Raw genomic sequence first — 6,317 nt, forward strand, 5'->3', positions numbered from 1 at the left:
AAAGCAGGTGTGTCATAGTTTTGTGGCTCTTTAAAGATGAGGTTTTTATACTGACTGGCATATGGTATGTAAATGTTTAATGGTCCTTGGGATTCCAGGGTAAGGAGTCTATTTTGACCTTTTATCATGTTTCTTTTTTTTCCTCCCTCCCTTCTTTCTTTTCTTCCTCACTTCTTCCTTTCCTTTTTACAAAAGGCTTACTTTTATTATTTTAAATTACATGTATTTGTGTGTGTGTGTGTGCGTGCGTGCACGCGCACACAGGTACAAGAACCAGTGGAGGCCAGAGGTGCTGGGGACCCTTGAAGCTGGAGTTACAAAGGGAGTTGTGTAGACAGAGGTTGCTCTTTCATTTCCTGGTCATCTAGACCCAAAATAATCACACATAAACTATATTAATTACAACACTGCTTGGCCAATGGCTTAGGCTTCTTGTTAACTAACTTTTATATCATAAATTAACCCATTCCTATTATTTTATGTTTTACCATGAGGCTCATGGTTTACTGGTAAGGTTCTGTGCATCTGTTTCTTTTGGCAGCTACATGAAGTCTCTGACTCCACCTTCTTTTCTCCTCTATCTCTGCTTGGAATTCCTGCCTTGCTCTTTTCTGTGCTGCTACAGGCCCCACACAGCTTCTTTATTAACCAATGGTAATAAAACATATTCATAACGTACAGAGGGGAATCCCACATCACCTCCCCTTTTCTGTCTAAATAAAAATGAAGGTTTTAACTTTAACATAGCAAGATTACATACTACAAAATGGTTACCAAACAAGAATTATAGTTGCAATATTTAGTCCATTTACATTCGATAAATTAAGGAAAATACTCTATCATCTACCCTATCTTTGTGAGTCTATATAGGGAATCCCATATCAGAGCTATGAACCATTGGGTGCTGGAAGCTCAACCTTAGTTTTCTGTAAGAGCAGTAGTCTCTCTAAACTGCTGGGCATCTCTCCAGCCCTTCCCCTTCTTTCTTTTATTGTATTTATTGCTGTCTAAAGCTGTTCATTCATGCATTCACTTCTCCATTCCACCTTTGTGGTCTTTATGTGACTTTATGGGAACTCCATACTAGCAGGGGTTGTTGGCTCAGCTGTCCCTTTGCACCTCTTTAGAACCCAAGGCAAGTAACGGAGACTGCACGTTCATTTTCTGGCCACTCAGACCCGAGTAATCACACTAAAACCATATTAATTACAGCACTATTTGGCCAACAGCTCAGGAATATTCCTAACTAGCTCTTATATCTTAAATTAACCCATTTCTATTAATCTATGTATTACCATGAGGCTGTGGTTTACCCATATTGTTCTGCCATCTTTCTCCTTTGGAGGCTACATGACATCTGCCTGACTCTGCCTTCTTTCTCCATGCATTCAGTTTAGTTTTCCTACCTAGCTCTATTCTGCCCTGCCATAGGCCAAAGCAGATTCTTTATTAACCAATGGTAATAAAACATATTCATAGCATACAGAGGGGAATTTCACATCAAAGGCAATATCAGAGACAAGGTTGAATCCTAATATGTGTTCACTGAATGAATGAATGGGTTTCTGGATATGTGAAGCTTCCAAGACCAAGGGTATAGTATGAAAGTGTCTGGGCTTATGTTAATTAATTACTTTATAAATTTTCATCTTGAAGCAGCAGGTTTGCTCTATGGTGCTCTCAAGTCAGCCATTGGCACTTACTCTTTACCATTAGCAGTAGAAATCTCCGCATTTTGACAGAGCAGAGCTGGGGAGACTGTCTGTTCATGAATACAAATTTCCTGGGACTGCGAACTGAGAACTCTTGGGAAGTCACAGCGAGATATCAGAACTTCTGACAACATTTCTCCTTTATTTCTTCATGTGTTGAGTCTGAGAAATGTTTTTTTTGTTTGTTTGTTTTTTTTTTGTTTTTTGTTTTGGAAAATCCTCTGCAATGCAGTATTTTTCTCTTCTGCACTCTGCTCCAAGGTGAAGTCACAATTCTCCCGGGCTGCCCTTATAGCACTTTCTCCATTCAGGGGTGCAGAGCTGTAGGAGACAATTTTCTGGGAGAAGATGATGGGACTATGGGTCTAGATCAGACAGCAGGAGAAACTTTTTCCATTCTAAAAGGCCATGACTCTGGAAGGGACTGTGGTGAGCAAAGTCAGAAGGGGAACATTTTCATGATTCCAAGGTCTTTCTAAAGGCCAGAGCTGAGTGAACATTATCAAAAAGTTCTTCAGGGTTGTAACAAAGCTCCACGTATTTACTGCCCACTGTTGGAGGCACCACAAACACGATCTACCTGATGGCCATGCCTGTCCTTCATTTTGTAAGTCTCCTTGAGAAACGGGGCCATTTCCTGTGTTTTATGTGGCATTTGTCTTCACATAGCATTGCTCTGGGCTTGACTTTTTGAACTTATCCTTACAGCAGAATGAGGAGTTCACTTTTTTTTTGCCCAGTACCTCTTAGTCTGTCCTTAAATATGACAATCAATGCTTTCCTACCCTTCCTAGCCCCATACAGACCATCCACAGTGGTTTCTGTAAGCAAGGGTGCAACAAATCCACAGAACTAGACCACTCCATGGGTGGAAAGAAGGTTTATTTGGGAAAAGTTCCATGACTGCAAGTGAAAGGTTTATGAGGAATGCTGAGCGGAAGATTCTATCTGTCAGCAGCAACCCTGTTTACCCTGTCAGAGTCCAGCCTGAGCTGACCCTAGACTGTCATTCTGGGCATTCTCAGGGGTACTGTCATCTTGGAGGTTTGGGTATTGGGACCTAACAGTTTCTGAGAGAGAAAAGAGAGTGAAAAAAAAAAGCCATTGCAACAATTCCTGAAGTTAGAAAATCCCATGTGCAGGATTTGTTTTGGGAGTGAAGGGGTGGGATCTAAACTCAAATCAGGCAAATATATGGCAAAGGGGGCCCCACAAAGACAGCAGGGAACAGCAAAAGTCAGTTCATGTCAGGAACAAAAAGTTTAGAAGCCACTCTTCATAAAAACCAGCATTTGGAGCCTGAAGAATATAGAGTGCCAAGAGGATCCTCAAGGGAAAATTCTATACCCCAGTTTCATTTAAAAAACAAAAAACCAAATCTGAGCAGCTAGCCAGCAGCCTGCGGAGCAACACACCCATGTTTTATCGTGACCACTGTGGTACGGATCTTACCCATGATTCTCTGCCTGGGAAGGGTACACTGCAGTGGTAGGAAGCATAGAGAATGAGGAAGGCTACTACCAGAAAAGCATGACAGAGCAGCCCCAGAACCTAACTGATAAAACAACAGCTGAGTTTCAACAAGGAAAGACACCTCCAGGTCCAGACGCTCTTCCTCCCCCTGCAGGGGCCATAATCCTGTTTTATCTACCCCAGGTCTCCCAGGTCCTCCTGACTCTGGCATGATACCTGCACCCTATATGGGAAGTCACTTCCATGATGTCAAGGATGGGCCCTCCTCTTCCTGGGTTGTTGCCTGTAGGACCCACTTTCAGAAGGAGGCCACCTACGAGAAGCCACATGCCCATGATGCCTGGCCCTCCAATGATGAGACCTCCTGCTTGCCCTATGATGGTGCCCACTTGGCCTGGCATGACTTGGCTGGACAGAGAAGAGCAGAAGGGGTCTTCACGATGTAGGTATTTCTTCTATCTATCTGATGATTTCATTGGTTAATTAATAAAGAAACTGCTTAGCTGATAGGTCAGAACATAGGTGGGTAGAGTAGACAGAACAGGATGCTGGGAGTGAGGCAGATGCCTCGTGCAGTTGCCATGATTCTCCGACCCGAGATGGATGTAGGATAAGATACTTCCCTGTAAGCCACCACCTCGTGGTGCTACACACATTATTAGAAATGGGTTAATCAAAATGTGAGAGTTAGCCAGTAAGGAGGCTAGAAACTAATGGGCCAGGCAGTGTTTTAAAAGAATACAATTTGTGTGTTGTTATTTTGGGACATAAGCTAGCTGGTGGCAGGGAGCTGGGCGGGATGAAAAGCAGGTCTGCCTGCACTCCTCACTACATCTTCATCAGTTTTCTATTTCAGCAGAGGATCACAGTGCTAAGCCTGAGTGTTTTCTAGACACATGACAAGGAAGACTTACCCCTTTCTAGCAGAGAGACTGATTCTGGAGGGGAGAAGTGGAATAAAAATGTGCCGTGTTCACTTGTAGTGTGAATTGTGAAAAAAAAAAGTCCAAAGTTATAATGATAATCAGCAAGGCTTTTTGGGGATTTATGTGACCTGATTAGGATAATGAAAGAACCAAGAGAGGACAGACATACAGACACACTTAGAGAACATTTGGAAATGAGTGGGTTTTACACTCTGATGGAGATGAATGTTTAATTCCTGCAGCAAGAGGCTGGAAAGGAAGGACTTGGGATCGGGAAATCTTTGGGCCTGCTTTGGGTTATCCTATATACCTGGTGCTTAGCTCCATAAACTATACAAATCCCCAGACAGTCATTATAGGATGAGAGGGACAACTGCCTTGAAGGTAAATGTGCTAAATATGCAAGGTTTCATGACTCTTATTTTGGCAATTAATACCTAACAAAGACAGATGACGTGGACCTGCTCCATATGCCATTTGGTCCGTACTATAACACATAGCTATTTGTATTACCATCTGAGCAGCACAAGATGAGCCTTGTGGCCTCTAGACCACAAAAAAGAGTAATTCCATGGCTCAGATTACACATGAGCAATCATGAGAGTCAGCTCAGCCCCTTAAGCACAGCTTTAAATGCTGTATAAAGCAAACACTGTCAGACACTCTGTGTTGAGAACTTAACACCAGAAGTTGGATTTTCCCCCAGCTCCCTCCTTTCTTCTGTTTCTTCTCACCTCATACTCTTCATTTCTCCTAATAGAAGTCAATCATTGTCTCTGTAAGACATTGTTCTGGGCTCTGGCAGAAGCACTGATGAGTGGGACATGCTATCTGTGCTTGGAGTGCATCCTGTCTGCTCTGGGCAACATGAGTAGAGGTAGAGACGCTGGTCTCAGGGTATCACTCCTTCTACTTTGGTGAGTTACTCAGGTTGAGCTGGGGTCAGGGAATGCCATGTTTTCCTATCTCTACCTACACAATTCTTCTCTTCACCACCATTGGGAGTGTAACACAAAGGAGAGCATCTATTTTAGTAGAGGCAATGATGCCAAGGCTGGGGGTTAAACCCAGGGCTCTGTGTATGCTTGGCAACGCACTCATACCAGCCAAACCCATCCCCATCCCCTTTCCCAGCATTTAGAATTGGACATACCTGGGTTGATAGCTGGGTTCTGCCACTGCTAGCTTAAATAGTTAGTGACGGCGGGTAAGGTCCTTCACCGCTCTAACTACCAGTTACAGTGGCTGTAAAGGGGTCTTGAATAACAGCACTCGGGAGGTGATGGCCTTGGGAAGGGCACATGTGGTGATGCAATGTCGGTACCCAGGACAGCAGGTGAGTCTCAGAGCATTGGCTCAATGCACACGTAACACCATGGACTGACTGTTTTCTTCTATGGACACTTGTAAGGCGAGACTCCCAGGACGACTTCAGGGCAGGGACCATACGCTTTCTGCTTCTGGCTCTGTGACCTTGTGTATGGTTATCTCCCCATAAATGCTGGATGTGTGGGTTTCGTGCATACAAAATGACAGCCCTGGGACAGTAAAAGAAGTGAAAGAGTTAATGTGTCAATATAAATTATGATTCTGTAAATGTGTCAACAGAGCAGGGAATGGACTGCGGACGGGGACTGATGGGAAATATAAAGCCAATATCTACACACCATCAAGGCGTCTGATAAAGCACCAGGTCTGGCAATTGGGAGCGAGGCAGCTCTGAGTTGGTATCTGCGGCCTGAGCAGCTGTCAGAATAGCTGACAATGGTAGTTTTTAATAAACATCGCACACTGTGGTGTCACCGGCTTGTTTTTTTCTCCTCCAAAGTAGAATATTTTAATGTTTTGGGGGAGAGAACAGACCTCCTGTTAATAATGAATTTATAATAGATTGTGATGAGTTATGCAAATCTGATAATAATTACAGAGCTTGGGGTCTGTGATTTCCACTGCTAATTAGGCTGGCGTGGTTTCGCAGTACAAGAGTTCAGGCGAGCAAAGACATCACTGCATTGCCACCTTGTCATTTTACCTCCCAGGAATAAACATTTCTTAACTGCATGGGTGTTGGTATCAGTGTGGAAAGTCCTCCTCTTAAGAGCTTGCGTTCAAATTTCACCTAGGAAGGAAACTGTTTGATTAGGAGATGTTTTTCATGGGATGGATCACCTGGGGCAAGGTGAGCTCCTGAGGGGAGGGCAGGAAG

At 43.6% G+C, this 6,317-nt stretch overlaps 1 pseudogene; it reads left to right on the forward strand.

Annotated features, from left to right (window-relative positions):
- The first annotated feature begins 3,129 nt into the window (after positions 1-3,129).
- On the forward strand, positions 3,130-5,834 carry LOC119803014 (annotated as a pseudogene).
- Positions 5,835-6,317: the final 483 nt, after the last annotated feature.

The sequence above is a fragment of the Arvicola amphibius genome, chromosome 1 (genome assembly GCF_903992535.2).
Source record: "Arvicola amphibius chromosome 1, mArvAmp1.2, whole genome shotgun sequence".
Classification (NCBI taxonomy): Eukaryota; Metazoa; Chordata; class Mammalia; order Rodentia; family Cricetidae; genus Arvicola; species Arvicola amphibius.